Genomic DNA, 10,498 nt, shown 5'->3' on the forward strand with positions numbered 1-10,498 from the left:
AATGGTATGCTGAGGGAACAATGGAGCAAAAAAAGGGGATCTTGTTGGTGTAAATATGGTATGTTGACTTGAAATGAAAGGAAAGAATCTCCCTTATGCATGGTAAGAGAGTGTTGACGGCAATGGGGTGTAATAGCATGCCAAAGTTGACCAAAAATTAAACAAAAAATATGGGAGTGAGGAGACTTGATCTTAAAACCCTTAGGAATTTATTTAAGCCCTTTACCACTTGAACACTTAACTTGTTCTCAATTTAAGAAAAAAAAATTAAAACATTGTATGTGACCTTTACTAAGGTTGGAAGCAAAATTGCACCACATAGAAAGTAATGAGAGGGTAGGGATTCAAACACTGATTGTCAAGGATAGCTCTACCACTACTCAATCATAAAAAAGAATTGGGTGTGACCACTCTTGATTCGTTAACCCAATTTCTACCAACCCAATTTTTGAGATGTGATAGGAAGTGTCCAGAATGCGGGTAGACCAGTTTGTAAGAACTGTAGGAAAAGTCATATGGGGGAATGTAGGCTGAGGAAAAGAACTTTGTTTCAGATGAGGCTCCACAGAACACTTCATGAGAGACTTCTCAAAAAAGGAAAAATATAGCATCGATCAGGCTACAAAGCCAATGTCACCCCCACAAAAAGGTAGAAAACCATGAATAGGTAGCAATGTTGGAGGCAATCAGAGAGGAATAAGGGGGACTTCTTTGAGATCTAAGGCTCGTGCACCTACTAGAGCCTATGCGATCAAGGTTAAAAAGGAGGTTGTTGCTCCTGATGTTATTATTGGTCATTTTCTTTTTTTGCATACTTGTACATGCATTAATCGACCCTAGGTCAAATCAGTCATACATCTGTACATCATTAGCTGTGGAAAGAAGTATATCAGTACAAACTATAGAGTTTGACCTGCGAGTGTGTAACACCCATGCCCAACTCGATCTCTAGAACCAGGTATGGTATGTCACAACGTAAAACCACTTGGGTTTAAAAGAAACACTTGAATTTTTTTTAAGTTTGATGTCTTGACGTATACCCTAGTATAATAACAAATAACAATTAAAATAGTAATACACCAATAGAAATGTGTTTAGACAAACATCTGGCGAAAGCCTTCTAAAAGTTTTCAGGGTTATATAAAACGTAAGATTGGTTATTCTCATACAATAGGTTTAAGTGCATCATTGGCAGTTAAAACAAAATTCAAAAACAATTTGGCATATATGCCAAAGAGACAATCTCAAAGAACATGATATATTAGATTAAACACATATATCAAGAGTTTATAAAGATTCTCATAAAACCATATCTTGACAAAAGTGCTAAATAATTATACAAGTTGGTTACAATATAGATCTACACGCCACCCCTAAAGGTCATGCATGATACAAAAATTAGAAAAGTAGCTCACTACCAATAGTAGCTTTGGCGTAATCCCTCACAACAAAATTACTTCCTTCTATCAACACGCTTGAGAAGAAAAAGATAATAGAGTAAGTTCATACAAACTTAGTGAGTTCCATAAATAAAGGAAATATCACATTATACAAAGATATTACTAGTACACAAGCATTTATACCCATGATGACATTCAACCTTTCAAAGAGATTTAGTCGTACTATTCACAATACGACCAATGGCGTTCATATAACTTAGACAGACTCAACATACCAACTTAACAAGACATATTGGCAATCACTATCTACTAAGATAACCATAACTTACACAACTAAATGGTTTACACACAACCCATCCTTATGCCAGCCTCAGACCCTGAATTTAGAAATAGAGTCATATCAATCAAACATATTCATATGCACAAACCACTTTAACTCCTCATATCATTTTTGTTCATTTGAGCATGTTTTCTCGTGATTTTCTAGTCCGGTTTACAATATAACTGCCCTGCCGAAGGCATCATAAGTATATCCCCTTATCTTCCATCACATATCACAATTCACATATAGATGGTACCAGGCTTGTACAACAAGCTGTATATTTACATCGAAACATGAATTGACAATTCTGGTTTAACACTGCTTAACCAAACACCACAAAATTATGTTACTGAGAAGAAATACTTACTTTACACAATTTATACAGCAAAATAATTTATAACACATGGAAGCAAGAAGGAACTCACCATAAAATCTAACACAGTAATATACTCAGAAGGTCCCTTGCCATTGTTGCTTGGACCTTCATTAGCTTCTTGAGCTAAAAGATAGACAAATACATCTATCAGATCATCAAAATATTGAAATTTTACATGCATGCATGAACCAGTAGCATGCAACCCAGGATCAGGAAGTTTCCTTCCTCAAGAACAATTTTATAACCTATGTGTAACACCCCGAACCCGATACCGTCGCCGGAGTCGAACACGAGGTGTTAACAGACTTCAAACCACTTATTCGACATTTCCCAGACAAGCTGCCAATCTGCATACTAGTCGCTTTAAAAATCATATCTTGAGTTCTGAAACTCGAAATCCAGTTCCGTAAATTTTCCCTGGAACTAGACTCATATACCTATATGGTAGAATTTTTGTAGAATTTTTGGTCGGGCCAATTAGTACAGTTTATTAGTCAAAGTCTCCCATGTTACAGGGATCGACTACACTGACCCTTGCGCATTACGAATTGGATATCTCCCTGCACAGAGCTTCAATACTGATGTCGTTTGTTTCTATAGAAACTAGACTCAGAGAGGAATCTGTACATATATGGCATGACTCCTAATTATCTCTGGTTAATTTATAATAAATCTCCAAAGTCGGAACAGGGAATCCAGAAACCGTTCTGGCGCTGTCTCACGAGAACCTGAATATCTCTTAACATACTGTCCATATGATCTTTTCGTTACTTCTATATGAAAATAGACTCATCGATCTTCGAATACATAATTTATTCATCAATTAATTCCACTCCTACTATTTTTAGTGATTTTTCAATCTCATGTCACTGCTGCTGCCAGCATCTGTTACGAAAGCAACTATACCCATTTCGTGATTTCTCCTTGATCTAACTAGTAATTCACCATACATATCACAAATTATGATCATGACTAGCCATGCCAAAGGCTAATCATTGTCAAACATCCCCCTACTACACTATTGCCATATCATGAATTTTAACACCAAAATAATCAACCATGACATATGGCATAAAAAGGTCGAATTATCAAGATTTACGACCTAACATTATGAAACCAAACCCAACCGAACATTTACGCCATTTTCGCATGGCTAAAAGTTTACATACCAAAGTTCAAACACAACATAATAGCCTATACATGCCGAAATGTTCTCCTAAGCCGACTAAGAAGAAAGTACCAAAACTTGCTAGCCGGTGTGATGACTCCAATGACGGCCCGATCACGCAAAAAGAGACGAGTCCAAGAAACCTAGAATAGGTGACAAGGAAACACCGAGTGAGTATATAACTCAATAAGTCATAAGCAATGCACTACCATCCATTAATAACATTATCACAATAGGAAACAAAATGGAACGAGGCTAGTTACTCCATCCATACCAAACCATGCCATAGTTCCTCAGACCCATCGGTTCAATCTCATACCAAATCATGCATTCACATTCCATATACTCATCAATAGGATATTTGAGGCATTTTCATACATCATTTTATTTTCGTTACAATCATACAACTAAACGGCCTTTCACCTATTCCACGATAAATCTTATGTACGTGACTTCAAGTATATTTGTCACATAGGTTCAAACTTACCAAGCTCAACTCCAAATATAGTCATAGCACCTATTAGCCATGAACTCAAGGTACTTACCCGATCCGCTGTCCGTGATCGACTCAATAATGTCGCACACTTAGTGTCCATAATGATTCAAAAGTATATATTAAGTCCGCACACTCAGTGCTATATAATCAACTCGCACACTTAGTGCTATATAATCAAACTCGCACACTTAGTGCTACATAATCAAACTCGCACACTTAGTGCTACATAATCAAACTCGCACACTTAGTGCTACATAGTCAAACTCGCACACTTAGTGCTGTACAATTTAAACCCGCACACTTAGCGCCAATCTCATGATCATAAATGTTTATACCTGCACTCTTAGTGCCGAGGTCAACAACTCAATACATCTCACCTCTTTTCTCTTCATTCAACACTTTCATCACCACATACATACATGTATATAAATTTATCATTCCATTCAGCATGATTACATAGACATTATGTCTATTTAGATCAATACAAAATATATGCTTGATGACTTACTTTGTGTTGGGTAAGACGGTTCCAACTCGGTTACTCGATGATCTTTTCTTTGCCCTTGCTTGCCTCTCCACCTTTAGCTTCTTGAGCTAAATCGATAAATTAACTAGTTTAACCATCTTGCTAAACATTCATACTTCAATTACACATGCATATGTATGTTTGTATATTCGGCAATGACAATGGTAATTTAGCAAACCTTAATTTAACTTATAATTGTTCATAACACATTTAAAGCATCCACTCCATTCCATCATTTTAAAGCACATACATTACTCAATATTATCCAAGTTCACATTCGGCATTTTCACAAATACACATGCCGATTTCATTCACTCATCTCTAATGTTAATTAAGAAATGCCGAATGTCGCCAACTAAATGGCATACACACACACCCACATGCATAAAAGTCATCCACACCTCCTAAAGCTCATTCGGCATTCACCTTTGCTAGTTTTTCCCATTTTTTGTCGGTTATATATACATAGTCCTAAGGTAATATCACGAATGGGCTTACATATATATGTATATATATGTATATAGCCGAATATGCAAAGCTTAAACTCAACATCACATAAGCTCCTAAGTGATGGCCGAATATGTATATCTATATATATTCATCAACTATACTATTACCTTTAATTTATCTAATCACACAATTTCATCTAAGTTTAGCATGAAACACAATCATCACCCTTATTAATCTTTTATAGCCGAAAACCATACTTACCCCCAAAATCGAAATTTCAACATGGTTTACAAAAATCACTTGATAACTCACTCAATATTAACTAAAATTTCAAAAGCTAGTACAACTTCCTTACCTTAATAGTGACTTAAGATGACCGATTGCTCATGTTACCAACAAGATTCAAGATTTGAACATGGGCTAACTAAGGGACTTAGTAACTAGCTTAATACATTCAACAATTTCCAAAAGCTACCATGCATTACATACCTTATTCAAGACTAGAAGGAGTGGCCGAATGTTTTACTTCCCCTTCCCCCTTCTTCTTAGCATTTTCGGCCAAGGATGATAAAAGATGAACAATTTTTTTCTTTCTTCTTTAGATTCGGCTAGCAAGAACATGAATGATGATCCCTTTTTTTTTCCCTTTCATCATTCTTTTTTTTTCCATTTCTTTATTACTAACTTTTTATTTTGTTATTCATCCCATGATGCACCAACAAAACATGTCTATGACATGTTTTGCCCATCACACCTTGTCCACCTTATTTGTCATGGCTGGCCACTATAAAAAGGGGGGGAAATTTGACATGCAAGTCCTCCCCTTTTTCCACATGCACTAATAGGTCCTTACGCATTGACCTATCACATTTTAAAATTTTCTCGCATAAGTCCTATTGACTAAATTCACATGCAATCGACTAAATCGAAGCTTGAAATTTTCACACATTCATAATTACATATTCTAGACAATAATTATCACATTCAAACATTTCGGTGACTCGGTTTAGCGGTCCCGAAACCACTTCCCGACTAGGGTCAATTTTGGGCTGTTACACTATGCATGCATTTCTGTAAACACATAAATTCCTTCGATAATAACCTAAGGGTTTGTCATTAATTACCAGTAATCTGGTGTTAACAATGGTGTCAACTGAATACTAGAACTCCTCACTAATGATTCTAACTTAAAATTTCTAAAGCTTCAACGAAAATGTAAGGAAGAAGAAGAAGCAGAAGCAAAATGTACAAACATGCTAGTCTGATCTCCTTATATAGAAGAGATAACCAGGAACAAATCTTGGTGGGTAGTAGCCCCATCAATGATGATGTAGCTCAATCACGCAAGAAGCCACATAAGTATACCACGCCATTATTTATATAAAGAATTTAAAAAATAAGAAGAATTAGAAAAAAAATTATAATTTTTTATAATATATAAAAATAAAAAAATTATTTTTTAGTTTTATTTTTATTCTTTCTTTGCTTTTATCTTTTTATTTCTTTTCTGTTCTAATATCATCATCATTATCTTAGTTGTACGTGAAACCTTATAGTCAATGGTAGATTGGGAAGGAGCTACCCATTCTATGGAAAATAACAACGGAATAATCGTTTGAAAGCATCTTGTGTTATAACCGTAAACAAGATTTGATATAAACTTAAAACTGTAAAACAGGATCTGTTATGTCAAATCATTAAGAACAAAACTAGATGTGGAAGCGTACTTGAATCAATGGATTTCTTGGAATATTCTGATATTATGTTTTTGATCTTCCAAATTAACACACAAGTAATTTTGAGAAGGTGGCTCTCTCTCTTTTATAAAGATAAGATATTAGAAAAGTTACATATGCGTAATTTGGGGACCATAACCCTAATATATAACTTTTGCACATTAACCCTAATTTCTAATCAGCTCATCATCAATTAGAAATTAGTTACTAAAATATCTATACATATTTGAGTCATACTTTATGTAATAACTAAAGCCCAATAAACCTTAACCAAATTAGAACACTTGTAATTTGGGCTAATCTTTTATAATAGTAAATAATAACATGTAATTACTATTATTATATATATATGGTGTTCATCTTTTCTAACATCTTACGTTGAAGATTGGGTAAGGAATTTATATTCCTTTGGTTCACCTCAATCTATTGTCTTATTACCATATTCTTTTGAAATCTGATTCATCATCCCATCCATGTACAAATAGGCTTCATCATCATTTATCCAAACAACCCAGGACCTCAAAATTAAAACTTACAACCTAGAATCTCATAGTTAAAACTTTTTTAAAATACCTAATCAGATCCCCAAAATCAAAGTTATTTGTTGCCATGACAGGGGTAAGGTCTACTGTGGTTGCTGGCGCACTTGGTAGGTTGGCAACTGGAACCACAGTTGCCAGAAGGAAGTTTCCTTGTACGGTTTTGCCTTCTCTCTCTAACCTACCTTAAAAGTTAATCCCTTTCAATTTTTATTCAATCGATCCTTCCTTCTATCATGGTTGAAAGTTTGAAAAGGATTGCTCATACCGGAGAGTAGCGGTTCATGTCAACAAGGGAGACGATAATGGAGTTTTTTTATAGAAGAAGGAAGTAACAAAGAAAGAGCTAAGAAAAAGAGAGAAAGATGGGAAAGAGAAGAAGGGAAGAAAAAAATGGGAAAAAGAGAACGTGAAAAAAAATGAAAGGTAAATAAATTACAAAGAAAATAGGAAAAATGAAAAATGAAAAGGAAAGGAAAAATTAAAAAAAATTCTAATTATATAATAATATATTATAGAAATTTCAAAAAATTATTATTTTGAATTTTATATATATTATTTTTATTCAACTTTTTTTTATTTTTTTTATCTTTTGAAGTTATTTTATATAAATACTGATGTTCCATTGCTTATGTGCGACTTTTTTTTACCACGTGTCACTTGGGATTGAGCAATGTCATCATTGACTATAGTTAACTGTTGGAAGTACCAATTTTAAAAAAATAATTAATTTAGGTGTCACTGAAAAAAATTTGGATGTAAAAATAAAAAAATAAAAATAAAATTTAAACCATTAAGCCTATGAAACATTTAGAATCCTTTGTAAAAGGTAAATGTTTAAAAGGCATGACCAATTAGCTTGATGATAGACAACAAACAAGCATAACCATTAGTCTAACCATATCCCGTACTAAATGCTGATAGGGCACTGCACTCGTAATCTCAGAACTACTATGGTTCAACCACTGCAACTTCATATAAAAAAATTAATAATCCGTTGAAATCTACTGGAAATTGTATGTGGAAAATGTAATTAACACGATATCAATATAAAGCACAATTTTTAACGTAATTTGATATCTAACAAGATTAAGGGCACTTGGGTCCCACTCTTGGTCTTCCAATTGTTGTAGCAAGGGCAGACTTGCTTGTTTCCGTAAGTGCCTGGCGGCACACACAAGCACTTGGCGCAGCACTTGTTGCAGAAGAACAGGCATGGCTTCTTGTATTGCGTGTTTGAACATCTTTGACCGCAGCGAGGTCCACACTCTGCATATATTTCGATGTTGCATTGCATTACATTTGAAACCAAATCAAATTGAAATTATGAAAAAGCTACTGACGCTTGCCAATAAATTAATTTGATTCCAAATTCATTATATTTCTTTAATATTGGACTAGAAGAGCTTGTGTTTTCACCTTGTGGAAGAAGGCTGCCTTGAGTGATTCCATGCTGAAAAAGCCACAGGGAAAGAGAATTACAAAATATTGGGAAAAAGCATAAAGGGCAACTCAATGGAGATGAGTTTGAGACATCGATAATAATGATTCAATTTGGATCAATGTCGGAAAAAAATTGTGATTAATATAACATTATTCCGGTTAACAAAACAAAAATGTGAGTTGTTCTGGTTTCTAAAAAAATTAAACTTAAATTGAGTCAAAATTTACTGGTTTAAATCTTATTAGTTTTCTTCAAGTAAGAAAAATAACTTGGTATAGTATTTTAAAATTGCTATTTTTTATTGATTTGATTATAAAATATTTATTTTTATATTATAAAAAGAAACAGTTTTGGTCAAGCGGAACTAATTGTGTTCCGTATAAAAAAGAATCAAATAATACAGTTACCCTATATTTTTAAATTTATATTAATTATATTTATTTTTGAATTATAATAGGGTAAAACCCAAACAATAAACGTGACTAGCTCGACTTGAACTTAAATCATATCTATCTCGATGAACACCCTTAACTATAGGCCATCACATGAAATTTTAATTATTATTTATTTTATGTCTAACTATTTTAACATATGTTAAATGATTTTTTTTTCTAATGCTATTAGAGTAGTACCAACGTGTCATTAATTAATAACTAAACTATAGTTTATTCAAAATTAATAAAACTAATCTGAATGTAACTGAGCACTGTAAAACTCAGATTTTTCATTTTCCAGTTTAGTTTCTCACCAATATCCATTCTCATTAAAATATTAATTTACCATTGTAAAGTTGCCGGGTGGCTGGGGCTGCGGAGCTGGTGCCTCACGACTCATTTCATGGCTGTTGCTAGCTGCCTGCAGCGGGGATTGGCCATATATACATCATATTCATTTATAAAATTAAAATATTATCATATTTATATTTGATACGTTAGTAGTTTATAATTTTATAAATCGTTAACAAACTAAATAAAAATACATCATTTAAAAATAAATCCAAGTGATTTCAGTTTTCATAATATGTTATCTTTCAGTTTGCTAATATAAAATTAAAAACTAACGATATATCAACTATAAAGTCGAATGAAAAAAGAAGCAAAAATCAAGCTGGGAGTGAAACTCACATTATTCTCTGCTAGTAAAAGTAACATGACACCAAGAAAGAGCATCGCAATAGTTGGTTTCCCCGCCATTGGCTTTTAGTAATATGCAACGCAACGCAATGGCTAGAGTGAAAAGATAATGGACAGAGAAATTGTGGGTGAAGTGAAGGCTGTTAGACCCTTGATTGAAGGGGATATTTATAGGCAGTTCGAAACTCCCCCATGTGATCGAGGATTTGGAGAATTTTAGTGTTTGTCTTATTCATCAAAAAGGGTCCAAAGTGGTGCATAGTTTGAGACTGCACTACATGACCAAAGCCCAACGTGAATGCCTTCGCAAATCCTAAAGCTCAATTATAGATCTGCCCTTCGCATACTATACGTATACTCATTTTCTGAACGTTAGAATTGTACTACCAATTATATTACATATATCTTTTCGTATGTAGTATTTCGTTTCCTCTTTTCATTATGTTAATTTAGGAAAAAGTATTATTTTAATCTTTGAAATTGTTAATCTTTTTATCATAGATTTTTTTTTTCATATTAGTATCAGAATTTGACAGATTTTTTCAATTCGACTCTTCGATTTGGATTCTATTGAAATATGATGTTGTGACAATATAAGATTGTGCAATGTCATTACTTGAAATTCTTTAAAAAATATAAATAATGTGCAATTGATTTATAATTTGTTAATATTTTTTATATTTCATATAAATTTTCTAAAAATTTAGCTAGTGATGTGCAAAATCTTAAAGCGTCAGATCATCACACCTTAACAAATCCAAGTTCAGTGAAAAATTGAAAAAAAATCAAGTTTCGAGAATAACGCGTACCAAAAACAGGTTCAAGGACCAAGTAGAGAAAAGTTATCAAATTTAAGGGCTAAATGTTGATTTATCCTTAATAATTTAGGGTGTGTTAGACACCAAAAA

The 10,498-nt window shown here is 33.4% G+C and overlaps 1 pseudogene; it reads right to left on the minus strand.

The window, feature by feature from the left end:
• Positions 1–7,991: 7,991 nt before the first annotated feature.
• On the minus strand, positions 7,992–9,749 carry LOC107950641 (gibberellin-regulated protein 13-like; annotated as a pseudogene).
• Between the last annotated feature and the right edge of the window lie 749 nt (positions 9,750–10,498).

Source organism: Gossypium hirsutum, chromosome D03 (genome assembly GCF_007990345.1).
Source record: "Gossypium hirsutum isolate 1008001.06 chromosome D03, Gossypium_hirsutum_v2.1, whole genome shotgun sequence".
NCBI lineage: Eukaryota > Viridiplantae > Streptophyta > Magnoliopsida > Malvales > Malvaceae > Gossypium > Gossypium hirsutum.